At 24.3% G+C, this 15,139-nt stretch overlaps 2 non-coding genes across 2 annotated transcripts; both read left to right on the top strand.

Moving 5' to 3' along the window:
* The first annotated feature begins 5,877 nt into the window (after positions 1–5,877).
* Positions 5,878–5,996, top strand: LOC123304619. Its single transcript, XR_006536621.1, has one exon. It is a non-coding gene; the product is annotated as a 5S ribosomal RNA (ribosomal RNA).
* Positions 5,997–12,355: 6,359 nt separating this feature from the next.
* On the top strand, positions 12,356–12,474 carry LOC123304618. Its single transcript, XR_006536620.1, has one exon. It is a non-coding gene; the product is annotated as a 5S ribosomal RNA (ribosomal RNA).
* Positions 12,475–15,139: the final 2,665 nt, after the last annotated feature.

Below are 15,139 nucleotides of genomic sequence, written 5' to 3'. Positions count from 1 at the left end.
GCAAATTAGGCGTAAATTATATAGAATGTATTATATAATAATCAATATCAGTTATATGAAAATGAAATTTTCATTATAATATTTATAAATAACACAATTTTGATGACATCTTGTTCGGCATATTTCTTGACGTACGAGGCTCAGTATTCAACAGTAATTCAATGTATGCATAATGGTGAGTTAAAATTGTTACAAACACTTTCAACTTAAATACTATTGCCTGGCAAAAAGAAGTGATATCCCACCAAAAACATAAATGTGTAGAAAGGCGTAGATGTAATAAACTTCCAATAAACTCAATTACGTCAGCCCAAAAAAGTTGTGAAATCCCGTAGAGAAAAAAAATTCTTCGAAAAAAAATTATAAAAATGGCATAAATTTATTGAGTAACTATTCCGTAAAGAAACATTAAAGTATTACATTAGCAACTTTTCGGTGACTTCATACCTACACGCACCTGTATAGGAGAACAAAAGATAATCGTTAACCCCCTACTATCTCCCTCCTCCCCTCTAATGTTATGACGTTATAATTTTTCCACAACTTTTATTAAACATCAAAATTTAAATTTAAACAATCAAAGTATTCTTTAGATTAAAGTCAAGCACCTACTTAACAAAGGCCTAATTTTTTTTACTAAAGTACGAAAATTATTGGTTTAAATTTCTTGTGTAAGTTTCTCCTTAGTACGTATTTATTTAATATTTTACTTCGCAAGTTTTTTATTTTTAGATTCGTTTTTTGTATTCCGAAAACTTGCGAAGTAAAATATTAAATAAATACGTACTAAGGAGAAACTTACACAAGAAATTTAAACCAATAATTTTCGTACTTTAGTAAAAAAAATTAGGCCTTTGTTAAGTAGGTGCTTGACTTTAATCTAAAGAATACTTTGATTGTTTAAATTTAAATTTTGATGTTTAATAAAAGTTGTGGAAAAATTATAACGTCATAACATTAGAGGGGAGGAGGGAGATAGTAGGGGGTTAACGATTATCTTTTGTTCTCCTATACAGGTGCGTGTAGGTATGAAGTCACCGAAAAGTTGCTAATGTAATACTTTAATGTTTCTTTACGGAATAGTTACTCAATAAATTTATGCCATTTTTATAATTTTTTTTCGAAGAATTTTTTTTCTCTACGGGATTTCACAACTTTTTTGGGCTGACGTAATTGAGTTTATTGGAAGTTTATTACATCTACGCCTTTCTACACATTTATGTTTTTGGTGGGATTGTAATATATCTGCAATAATAAATTATAATTTGTATATTATCTATTTTATTTTACAATAACTTATTGAATTTTTGAAAAAATTTTATTATAAATTAATATACTATTATATTTTTTATATATACAAGTTAAGAGTAACAAGTATCGATAGGAGATTATCGAATTTATAACTAATAAAACATTTCGCCTTAATCAAAGAAAATAAAGATTTTGCTATACCATTTTTTATACTTTCAATAAATAATTTATTATTAAATTTTTATTATTTCATTTATTTTTTAAAATTATTAAAAATATTTTTCTAATAATTATAAGCGTACATAAACAAGTAGTAAATGTAAAATGAAAATAATAAAGGTAATGTAATGCATTTGCATTACACTGATTTACGATATATATTCCGCGATATCCTTTATTATATTTAAAATTAATAATATTGATATACTAATAATAGATATATTCAAGCTATTAATATATAAAATTTTATATTAAATATGATATTAATAATTGTTTATTTTATTTTTTTGTATATATAAAAATAATTTACTCTTATTTAAAAAATTTGATGGCTCTCTTAAAAAGAGAGCCATTTTTATATGTTGATGTATTTTTATGTTATCAATTAAATAATATTTTCGATTTATTTATTTTGAACTTGTATATTTTGTAACAGCTTTAGTACCTTCACTAACAGCGTGCTTTGCCAATTCACCAGGTAATAATAATCGAACTGCGGTTTGAATTTCCCGACTTGTGATTGTTGAACGTTTATTATAATGTGCTAAACGTGATGCTTCAGCAGCAATACGTTCAAAAATATCATTAACAAAACTGTTCATGATACTCATAGCTTTACTAGAGATACCAGTATCAGGATGCACTTGTTTTAATACTTTGTAAATGTAAATTGCATATGATTCCTTGCGCTTCCTCTTCTTTTTCTTATCACTCTTTGATATATTTTTTTGAGCTTTGCCAGCTTTTTTTGCTGCTTTTCCACTTGTTTTTGGTGGCATTGTTACAAACAATTAATATACACAGATAGTTACAGAACACCAGTCAGTATATGTATGAGCGTGTCGTGTATACAACTAGCGTATTATATACGCGAAGATGGATATAACAATAAAAATGAATACTACTCTCTGATTGGCTAAAAATAATACTATAAGGTGATTGGTTTATTTTTAAAGTTTTATATTTTATAAATATTATAAATTAAAATACCCAAATAACATTTTAAACATTTATGTTACAATCCCCGTAACGTACACATCTGTGTGATTATATTTACAAAAAAAAATATTAATTAAATAAATTTATTCGCTATGTCTGGACGAGGTAAAGGTGGTAAAGTAAAGGGAAAGGCAAAGTCAAGATCAAGCCGAGCAGGATTACAATTTCCTGTTGGAAGAATTCACAGATTATTACGAAAAGGAAATTATGCTGAACGAGTAGGTGCTGGTGCCCCAGTATATTTGGCTGCTGTTATGGAATATTTGGCTGCAGAAGTTCTCGAGTTAGCTGGTAATGCTGCCCGTGATAACAAAAAAACACGTATCATTCCACGTCATTTACAATTGGCAATTCGTAATGATGAAGAATTAAATAAATTATTATCTGGTGTAACAATTGCTCAAGGTGGTGTATTACCAAACATTCAAGCAGTGTTATTACCAAAGAAAACTGAAAAGAAAGCATAAATTAAAAACATTGCATTAATTTTTATAATAATAATACATCGATCATAGGCCTTTTAATAAAAGGCCACAAATTTATTTAAAATAAGAGTAAAAATTATTTTTATAAATAATATATTATAATATTTTTTTAAAGAATCAATTTAAATAATTATAAATTAATGATTCTTTTTTTTTTTTTCTTTTTTTATATGTTATTATGGAAATAATTCATCATATTATGATGACATTTAGGTAACATATTATAAGAATATTCATAAAATATTATCAAAATAATATTGTATTATGATGATATTTAGACAAAATATTATAAGAATATACACAAAATATTATCAAAATAATATCATTAGATAACAAAACTGTTCATGATACTCATACCTTTACTAGAGATAAAAGTATCAGGATGCACTTGTATTAATACATATTATCACAACATCACAAAATATTTTTTAAAAGGAAAAATTTTTTTAAAATTATTATAAAATTTGATTGAATTAAATTTCAATTTATTTTTTTAATAATTAAAGAAAAAAAAAAAACAAAGCATATAAACTTTCTATTGAAAATGTTATTTTAAACTAGATGGCCAAGTGAACTTCGTTACACAAACAATATATGACGTATTCGTTATTTAAATAATCAGTATCCTTTGATATTATATCAATACGTTACTCTCTTCTTTTGATACATATTAATAAAATTTCAATTTATAAGATTTTATGTCAATTATATAAATAATATTATAAATTTTCTAAATACATAAGTTAAGTAACAAAAAATTTGAATAACAAGATAAATTTATATATTATGTTTTAATACTCGATACTATAATATATCGCATCCGTTACCAATTATTCGGTATCCTTTGATTTATACACAGAATGAACTAAAAATATATATCAAATTTATTTTATTTATTTATATATTTAATATTATTATTATTATTTTATATTACAAAGTTTCTTAACGAAGCTTACAATGATTTCTCATATCGTACTTAACAAAATTATTTAGATCATATAAAATTTAAATTGTTAAAAAATTTGTATATTTATTATTATTATTATTTATTTTTATTAAAATTACATAACATAAAATTAATAATATTTTAATAATTATATAAATTAATTCTTATTTAAAATAATCTTATATTAATCTCAACAAATACTCTAATAATATATTTTGTCATAAATTTTTTTATATTTAAAATAAATATTATAATATATAAATACTTATATCAGTATAAAATTTCTTTATATAATTATGAAAAAATTAATTTAATAGTTAATTATTGATATTAATGCATAAATAAAAGTATTTTCTAATGAAATATATTTTGTCAATGTTCGATTAACACATTTCATAATAATACGTTTTCATTATTGACAAAAAAAGTTTTTCTAAAAATGAAATCTTATACTATAATATATATATTTATATATTAAATTTTTTAATTATTTATATACTAATAATTTATAATAAATCGATATTAAATAAAAAATAAAAATATATACTTTTTAAGTTTACCTTAAAAATATTATTGTTTTGTATGATTGAAATAATTAATATTAAACTATGTTTATTAATAATTGTTAATAAAAAAATTAAATATATTTTAATTTATAAAATAAATATTATTATTAAATTTATAATTTATTATTTTATATATTATAGAAATTGAAAAAATAAATCATGTTTACTACGACAGTAAATTAGAAATACTATTTAATTTTTATGTGTTTTCTACATGGTACTTTGACTTACATAGGGACTTATATTATTGTGAATAATGATATAATTGAAAACCTTTATTTTTTATTTGATAGAATTATTATATTTTATCATTTAAATATTTATAATAAATACATTATTTTTATAAAGTAAAAAAATATGGCCGAAGAAAATTCTACAGCTGTTGCAGCAACTGCGGTTACTGCTGCTTCTACAACACCAACAAAAAAAGCAACAGCTTCTGGTGCTAAACGTACAAAACAACATTCAAAACCAACACATCCACGTACATCAGAAATGGTTGTTAACGCAATTAAAAATTTAAAAGAACGTGGTGGTTCATCATTACAAGCAATTAAAAAATATTTAGCTGCAAATTATAAAGTGGATTCTGATAAAATTTCACCATTTATTAAAAAATATTTAAAAGCTGCTGTAACTGAGGGAGCCTTGGTACAAACTAAAGGTAAAGGTGCATCTGGTTCATTCAAATTGGCTGCTTCCGCTTCATCTAATTCTTCAGCTAAATCAAAAGTATCCAAAAAAGAAAGTGGAGCAAAAGGTTCAGCAAAGAGTGCTAAAAGTAAACGGGCACCAAAAGAAAAGAAAGCCACAACTACATCATTGGCAGCCAAAAAGCCTAAAGCAAAAAAAGCGACTCCATCATCATCAACTGCTGCTAAAAAAGTTACTGCAAAATCATCAGCGGCATCAAAAAAAGCACCAGTTAAAGCAAAACCAGCAAAAAGTACAAAATCCGCTGCCAAAAGTAGCCCTGCTCGTAAACCGAAAGCACCAAAAGCTAAGAAAGCTTCTGTTGCCAAATCATCTCCTACAAAAATTAAAAAAGCAGCACCAAAAAAGAAATGATCTGTTACTTTAATAATATATTGAAATATTTCATTATTTTTGCTAAAAAATGAAAATAACATAGGCCTTAATACAGGCCACAAATTAATATTTGATAAGAGTAAATTATTTTTTGTATAAATATTTTATAAAATAATAGTTAAGAAACATTTGCCACAGTCAGTACCACGGATGGGTGGCCACTTGAGAATACTGTGTGCGGTTGCATTTTTATTTAAAATATATGGTATAATAAATAAGTATATATTTAAATTGATTACTTCATTGAAAATTTTAATAATATACTTTAATATTAATGATATTTATGAAAAATATATATTTGTAAAAATTTTCATTTATTACTGGCAACAGCCATACCACGTTGAAAACACCGGTTCTCGTCCGATCACCGAAGTTAAGCAACATTGGGCACAGTCAGTACTTGGATGGGTGACCGCTTGGGAACACTGTGTGCGGTTGCCTTTTTATATTAAAAATATAAATTATTTTTCTTCTTTTCTTTTTTTTTACACACCATATATAAATATATGTTATTTAGAAATGTAAACCTTTTATATTATTCGTCAACAAATAAATATTATTTTTTGTATAAAATTTTATTGCATTTATAACTCATATCATGGTTACTTTAAAGCGAGAAGTTTTTTTAATATTTCAAATGAATATAAAATAATATAAATTTTATGAAATTTATTTATTTTTAGAAATAGCAATCGCTTATAATTATAACAAAATTTTAATAATGTTTAATTTTATTTCAATAATTTATATATATATATATATATATATATATTTTTTAATAAAAATAATATACTCTTATTTAATAATATATGTTGGTCCTATATATAGGACCGAAAATATTTCTTATTTGTTTTTTTTTTTTTTAAATTGTCATTTAAAACGCTTATGCACGTTCTCCACGAATACGTCTTGCCAATTGTATATCCTTAGGCATAATTGTAACACGCTTTGCATGAATTGCGCATAAATTGGTATCTTCAAATAAACCTACTAAATAGGCTTCACTAGCTTCTTGTAATGCCATAACAGCTGAACTTTGGAAACGTAAATCGGTTTTAAAATCTTGTGCAATTTCACGTACTAAACGTTGGAATGGTAATTTACGAATTAACAATTCAGTACTTTTTTGATAACGACGAATTTCTCGTAAAGCTACTGTACCAGGACGATATCTGTGTGGTTTTTTTACTCCACCAGTTGCTGGTGCACTTTTACGTGCAGCTTTCGTTGCTAATTGTTTTCTTGGTGCTTTACCACCAGTTGATTTACGTGCAGTTTGCTTGGTTCTAGCCATTTTCAAATAATAATGTTTTTACAAAAAAACACACAATTTTAAAAATTATATTCGACAATTTGATACTACAAAGTCAAATGTTTAAATGCGAAATAAATGTGTTGTATTTATATTTATATGAAATTTCAAAATTTTTGTTGTCATATCCTATTGGATAGCTATCAGAGTATGGACTAATCAAATTGTATAGGCGTGGCTTAAAAAATCTTTAATGCTTTATATAAAAAGGCACAATTGTACCGGCGCTCACATACATTACAATACTTGTGAGGTTAACACACGTGTTATCCGTTCGTTAAAATATTGTAAATAATTTTTTATTAAAATGACTGGCAGAGGAAAAGGTGGAAAGGGTCTTGGAAAAGGGGGTGCAAAACGTCATAGAAAAGTTTTGCGTGATAATATCCAAGGTATTACAAAACCTGCAATTCGTCGTTTAGCACGACGAGGTGGAGTAAAACGTATCTCTGGTTTAATTTATGAAGAAACACGTGGTGTACTTAAAGTATTCCTTGAAAATGTTATTCGGGATGCTGTTACATATACTGAACACGCAAAACGTAAAACAGTTACAGCTATGGATGTTGTATATGCATTAAAACGACAAGGTCGTACTTTGTATGGTTTTGGAGGTTAAGAAAATATAATAATTTACTTAAAATATTTAGTAAATTTATTAAAGAATATTTAATACATCCGATAAATTTAAACAGGCTTTCCTTTTTGGGAAGCCACTAATTTTATTTATATAAGAGTAAATAAATTTGTTAATAAATATAACATATTATATAATTTGTTTACAACAAATTATTTTGTTTATAACATACATTACCAAATATTTTTATTTATTTTTTTTTTTTTTATTGTAATATATCTGCAATAATAAATTATAATTTGTATATTATCTATTTTATTTTACAATAACTTATTGAATTTTTGAAAAAATTTTATTATAAATTAATATACTATTATATTTTTTATATATACAAGTTAAGAGTAACAAGTATCGATAGGAGATTATCGAATTTATAACTAATAAAACATTTCGCCTTAATCAAAGAAAATAAAGATTTTGCTATACCATTTTTTATACTTTCAATAAATAATTTATTATTAAATTTTTATTATTTCATTTATTTTTTAAAATTATTAAAAATATTTTTCTAATAATTATAAGCGTACATAAACAAGTAGTAAATGTAAAATGAAAATAATAAAGGTAATGTAATGCATTTGCATTACACTGATTTACGATATATATTCCGCGATATCCTTTATTATATTTAAAATTAATAATATTGATATACTAATAATAGATATATTCAAGCTATTAATATATAAAATTTTATATTAAATATGATATTAATAATTGTTTATTTTATTTTTTTGTATATATAAAAATAATTTACTCTTATTTAAAAAATTTGATGGCTCTCTTAAAAAGAGAGCCGTTTTTATATGTTGATGTATTTTTATGTTATCAATTAAATAATATTTTCGATTTATTTATTTTGAACTTGTATATTTTGTAACAGCTTTAGTACCTTCACTAACAGCGTGCTTTGCCAATTCACCAGGTAATAATAATCGAACTGCGGTTTGAATTTCCCGACTTGTGATTGTTGAACGTTTATTATAATGTGCTAAACGTGATGCTTCAGCAGCAATACGTTCAAAAATATCATTAACAAAACTGTTCATGATACTCATAGCTTTACTAGAGATACCAGTATCAGGATGCACTTGTTTTAATACTTTGTAAATGTAAATTGCATATGATTCCTTGCGCTTCCTCTTCTTTTTCTTATCACTCTTTGATATATTTTTTTGAGCTTTGCCAGCTTTTTTTGCTGCTTTTCCACTTGTTTTTGGTGGCATTGTTACAAACAATTAATATACACAGATAGTTACAGAACACCAGTCAGTATATGTATGAGCGTGTCGTGTATACAACTAGCGTATTATATACGCGAAGATGGATATAACAATAAAAATGAATACTACTCTCTGATTGGCTAAAAATAATACTATAAGGTGATTGGTTTATTTTTAAAGTTTTATATTTTATAAATATTATAAATTAAAATACCCAAATAACATTTTAAACATTTATGTTACAATCCCCGTAACGTACACATCTGTGTGATTATATTTACAAAAAAAAATATTAATTAAATAAATTTATTCGCTATGTCTGGACGAGGTAAAGGTGGTAAAGTAAAGGGAAAGGCAAAGTCAAGATCAAGCCGAGCAGGATTACAATTTCCTGTTGGAAGAATTCACAGATTATTACGAAAAGGAAATTATGCTGAACGAGTAGGTGCTGGTGCCCCAGTATATTTGGCTGCTGTTATGGAATATTTGGCTGCAGAAGTTCTCGAGTTAGCTGGTAATGCTGCCCGTGATAACAAAAAAACACGTATCATTCCACGTCATTTACAATTGGCAATTCGTAATGATGAAGAATTAAATAAATTATTATCTGGTGTAACAATTGCTCAAGGTGGTGTATTACCAAACATTCAAGCAGTGTTATTACCAAAGAAAACTGAAAAGAAAGCATAAATTAAAAACATTGCATTAATTTTTATAATAATAATACATCGATCATAGGCCTTTTAATAAAAGGCCACAAATTTATTTAAAATAAGAGTAAAAATTATTTTTATAAATAATATATTATAATATTTTTTTAAAGAATCAATTTAAATAATTATAAATTAATGATTCTTTTTTTTTTTTTCTTTTTTTATATGTTATTATGGAAATAATTCATCATATTATGATGACATTTAGGTAACATATTATAAGAATATTCATAAAATATTATCAAAATAATATTGTATTATGATGATATTTAGACAAAATATTATAAGAATATACACAAAATATTATCAAAATAATATCATTAGATAACAAAACTGTTCATGATACTCATACCTTTACTAGAGATAAAAGTATCAGGATGCACTTGTATTAATACATATTATCACAACATCACAAAATATTTTTTAAAAGGAAAAATTTTTTTAAAATTATTATAAAATTTGATTGAATTAAATTTCAATTTATTTTTTTAATAATTAAAGAAAAAAAAAAAACAAAGCATATAAACTTTCTATTGAAAATGTTATTTTAAACTAGATGGCCAAGTGAACTTCGTTACACAAACAATATATGACGTATTCGTTATTTAAATAATCAGTATCCTTTGATATTATATCAATACGTTACTCTCTTCTTTTGATACATATTAATAAAATTTCAATTTATAAGATTTTATGTCAATTATATAAATAATATTATAAATTTTCTAAATACATAAGTTAAGTAACAAAAAATTTGAATAACAAGATAAATTTATATATTATGTTTTAATACTCGATACTATAATATATCGCATCCGTTACCAATTATTCGGTATCCTTTGATTTATACACAGAATGAACTAAAAATATATATCAAATTTATTTTATTTATTTATATATTTAATATTATTATTATTATTTTATATTACAAAGTTTCTTAACGAAGCTTACAATGATTTCTCATATCGTACTTAACAAAATTATTTAGATCATATAAAATTTAAATTGTTAAAAAATTTGTATATTTATTATTATTATTATTTATTTTTATTAAAATTACATAACATAAAATTAATAATATTTTAATAATTATATAAATTAATTCTTATTTAAAATAATCTTATATTAATCTCAACAAATACTCTAATAATATATTTTGTCATAAATTTTTTTATATTTAAAATAAATATTATAATATATAAATACTTATATCAGTATAAAATTTCTTTATATAATTATGAAAAAATTAATTTAATAGTTAATTATTGATATTAATGCATAAATAAAAGTATTTTCTAATGAAATATATTTTGTCAATGTTCGATTAACACATTTCATAATAATACGTTTTCATTATTGACAAAAAAAGTTTTTCTAAAAATGAAATCTTATACTATAATATATATATTTATATATTAAATTTTTTAATTATTTATATACTAATAATTTATAATAAATCGATATTAAATAAAAAATAAAAATATATACTTTTTAAGTTTACCTTAAAAATATTATTGTTTTGTATGATTGAAATAATTAATATTAAACTATGTTTATTAATAATTGTTAATAAAAAAATTAAATATATTTTAATTTATAAAATAAATATTATTATTAAATTTATAATTTATTATTTTATATATTATAGAAATTGAAAAAATAAATCATGTTTACTACGACAGTAAATTAGAAATACTATTTAATTTTTATGTGTTTTCTACATGGTACTTTGACTTACATAGGGACTTATATTATTGTGAATAATGATATAATTGAAAACCTTTATTTTTTATTTGATAGAATTATTATATTTTATCATTTAAATATTTATAATAAATACATTATTTTTATAAAGTAAAAAAATATGGCCGAAGAAAATTCTACAGCTGTTGCAGCAACTGCGGTTACTGCTGCTTCTACAACACCAACAAAAAAAGCAACAGCTTCTGGTGCTAAACGTACAAAACAACATTCAAAACCAACACATCCACGTACATCAGAAATGGTTGTTAACGCAATTAAAAATTTAAAAGAACGTGGTGGTTCATCATTACAAGCAATTAAAAAATATTTAGCTGCAAATTATAAAGTGGATTCTGATAAAATTTCACCATTTATTAAAAAATATTTAAAAGCTGCTGTAACTGAGGGAGCCTTGGTACAAACTAAAGGTAAAGGTGCATCTGGTTCATTCAAATTGGCTGCTTCCGCTTCATCTAATTCTTCAGCTAAATCAAAAGTATCCAAAAAAGAAAGTGGAGCAAAAGGTTCAGCAAAGAGTGCTAAAAGTAAACGGGCACCAAAAGAAAAGAAAGCCACAACTACATCATTGGCAGCCAAAAAGCCTAAAGCAAAAAAAGCGACTCCATCATCATCAACTGCTGCTAAAAAAGTTACTGCAAAATCATCAGCGGCATCAAAAAAAGCACCAGTTAAAGCAAAACCAGCAAAAAGTACAAAATCCGCTGCCAAAAGTAGCCCTGCTCGTAAACCGAAAGCACCAAAAGCTAAGAAAGCTTCTGTTGCCAAATCATCTCCTACAAAAATTAAAAAAGCAGCACCAAAAAAGAAATGATCTGTTACTTTAATAATATATTGAAATATTTCATTATTTTTGCTAAAAAATGAAAATAACATAGGCCTTAATACAGGCCACAAATTAATATTTGATAAGAGTAAATTATTTTTTGTATAAATATTTTATAAAATAATAGTTAAGAAACATTTGCCACAGTCAGTACCACGGATGGGTGGCCACTTGAGAATACTGTGTGCGGTTGCATTTTTATTTAAAATATATGGTATAATAAATAAGTATATATTTAAATTGATTACTTCATTGAAAATTTTAATAATATACTTTAATATTAATGATATTTATGAAAAATATATATTTGTAAAAATTTTCATTTATTACTGGCAACAGCCATACCACGTTGAAAACACCGGTTCTCGTCCGATCACCGAAGTTAAGCAACATTGGGCACAGTCAGTACTTGGATGGGTGACCGCTTGGGAACACTGTGTGCGGTTGCCTTTTTATATTAAAAATATAAATTATTTTTCTTCTTTTCTTTTTTTTTACACACCATATATAAATATATGTTATTTAGAAATGTAAACCTTTTATATTATTCGTCAACAAATAAATATTATTTTTTGTATAAAATTTTATTGCATTTATAACTCATATCATGGTTACTTTAAAGCGAGAAGTTTTTTTAATATTTCAAATGAATATAAAATAATATAAATTTTATGAAATTTATTTATTTTTAGAAATAGCAATCGCTTATAATTATAACAAAATTTTAATAATGTTTAATTTTATTTCAATAATTTATATATATATATATATATATATATATTTTTTAATAAAAATAATATACTCTTATTTAATAATATATGTTGGTCCTATATATAGGACCGAAAATATTTCTTATTTGTTTTTTTTTTTTTTAAATTGTCATTTAAAACGCTTATGCACGTTCTCCACGAATACGTCTTGCCAATTGTATATCCTTAGGCATAATTGTAACACGCTTTGCATGAATTGCGCATAAATTGGTATCTTCAAATAAACCTACTAAATAGGCTTCACTAGCTTCTTGTAATGCCATAACAGCTGAACTTTGGAAACGTAAATCGGTTTTAAAATCTTGTGCAATTTCACGTACTAAACGTTGGAATGGTAATTTACGAATTAACAATTCAGTACTTTTTTGATAACGACGAATTTCTCGTAAAGCTACTGTACCAGGACGATATCTGTGTGGTTTTTTTACTCCACCAGTTGCTGGTGCACTTTTACGTGCAGCTTTCGTTGCTAATTGTTTTCTTGGTGCTTTACCACCAGTTGATTTACGTGCAGTTTGCTTGGTTCTAGCCATTTTCAAATAATAATGTTTTTACAAAAAAACACACAATTTTAAAAATTATATTCGACAATTTGATACTACAAAGTCAAATGTTTAAATGCGAAATAAATGTGTTGTATTTATATTTATATGAAATTTCAAAATTTTTGTTGTCATATCCTATTGGATAGCTATCAGAGTATGGACTAATCAAATTGTATAGGCGTGGCTTAAAAAATCTTTAATGCTTTATATAAAAAGGCACAATTGTACCGGCGCTCACATACATTACAATACTTGTGAGGTTAACACACGTGTTATCCGTTCGTTAAAATATTGTAAATAATTTTTTATTAAAATGACTGGCAGAGGAAAAGGTGGAAAGGGTCTTGGAAAAGGGGGTGCAAAACGTCATAGAAAAGTTTTGCGTGATAATATCCAAGGTATTACAAAACCTGCAATTCGTCGTTTAGCACGACGAGGTGGAGTAAAACGTATCTCTGGTTTAATTTATGAAGAAACACGTGGTGTACTTAAAGTATTCCTTGAAAATGTTATTCGGGATGCTGTTACATATACTGAACACGCAAAACGTAAAACAGTTACAGCTATGGATGTTGTATATGCATTAAAACGACAAGGTCGTACTTTGTATGGTTTTGGAGGTTAAGAAAATATAATAATTTACTTAAAATATTTAGTAAATTTATTAAAGAATATTTAATACATCCGATAAATTTAAACAGGCTTTCCTTTTTGGGAAGCCACTAATTTTATTTATATAAGAGTAAATAAATTTGTTAATAAATATAACATATTATATAATTTGTTTACAACAAATTATTTTGTTTATAACATACATTACCAAATATTTTTATTTATTTTTTTTTTTTTATTGTAATATATCTGCAATAATAAATTATAATTTGTATATTATCTATTTTATTTTACAATAACTTATTGAATTTTTGAAAAAATTTTATTATAAATTAATATACTATTATATTTTTTATATATACAAGTTAAGAGTAACAAGTATCGATAGGAGATTATCGAATTTATAACTAATAAAACATTTCGCCTTAATCAAAGAAAATAAAGATTTTGCTATACCATTTTTTATACTTTCAATAAATAATTTATTATTAAATTTTTATTATTTCATTTATTTTTTAAAATTATTAAAAATATTTTTCTAATAATTATAAGCGTACATAAACAAGTAGTAAATGTAAAATGAAAATAATAAAGGTAATGTAATGCATTTGCATTACACTGATTTACGATATATATTCCGCGATATCCTTTATTATATTTAAAATTAATAATATTGATATACTAATAATAGATATATTCAAGCTATTAATATATAAAATTTTATATTAAATATGATATTAATAATTGTTTATTTTATTTTTTTGTATATATAAAAATAATTTACTCTTATTTAAAAAATTTGATGGCTCTCTTAAAAGAGAGCCGTTTTTATATGTTGATGTATTTTTATGTTATCAATTAAATAATATTTTCGATTTATTTATTTTGAACTTGTATATTTTGTAACAGCTTTAGTACCTTCACTAACAGCGTGCTTTGCCAATTCACCAGGTAATAATAATCGAACTGCGGTTTGAATTTCCCGACTTGTGATTGTTGAACGTTTATTATAATGTGCTAAACGTGATGCTTCAGCAGCAATACGTTCAAAAATATCATTAACAAAACTGTTCATGATACTCATAGCTTTACTAGAGATACCAGTATCAGGATGCACTTGTTTTAATACTTTGTAAATGTAAATTGCATATGATTCCTTGCGCTTCCTCTTCTTTTTCTTATCACTCT

This window comes from Chrysoperla carnea, assembly GCF_905475395.1.
Source record: "Chrysoperla carnea chromosome X unlocalized genomic scaffold, inChrCarn1.1 SUPER_X_unloc_71, whole genome shotgun sequence".
NCBI classification, from domain to species: domain Eukaryota; kingdom Metazoa; phylum Arthropoda; class Insecta; order Neuroptera; family Chrysopidae; genus Chrysoperla; species Chrysoperla carnea.
This window is presented reverse-complemented; position numbering and strand designations above follow the sequence as displayed.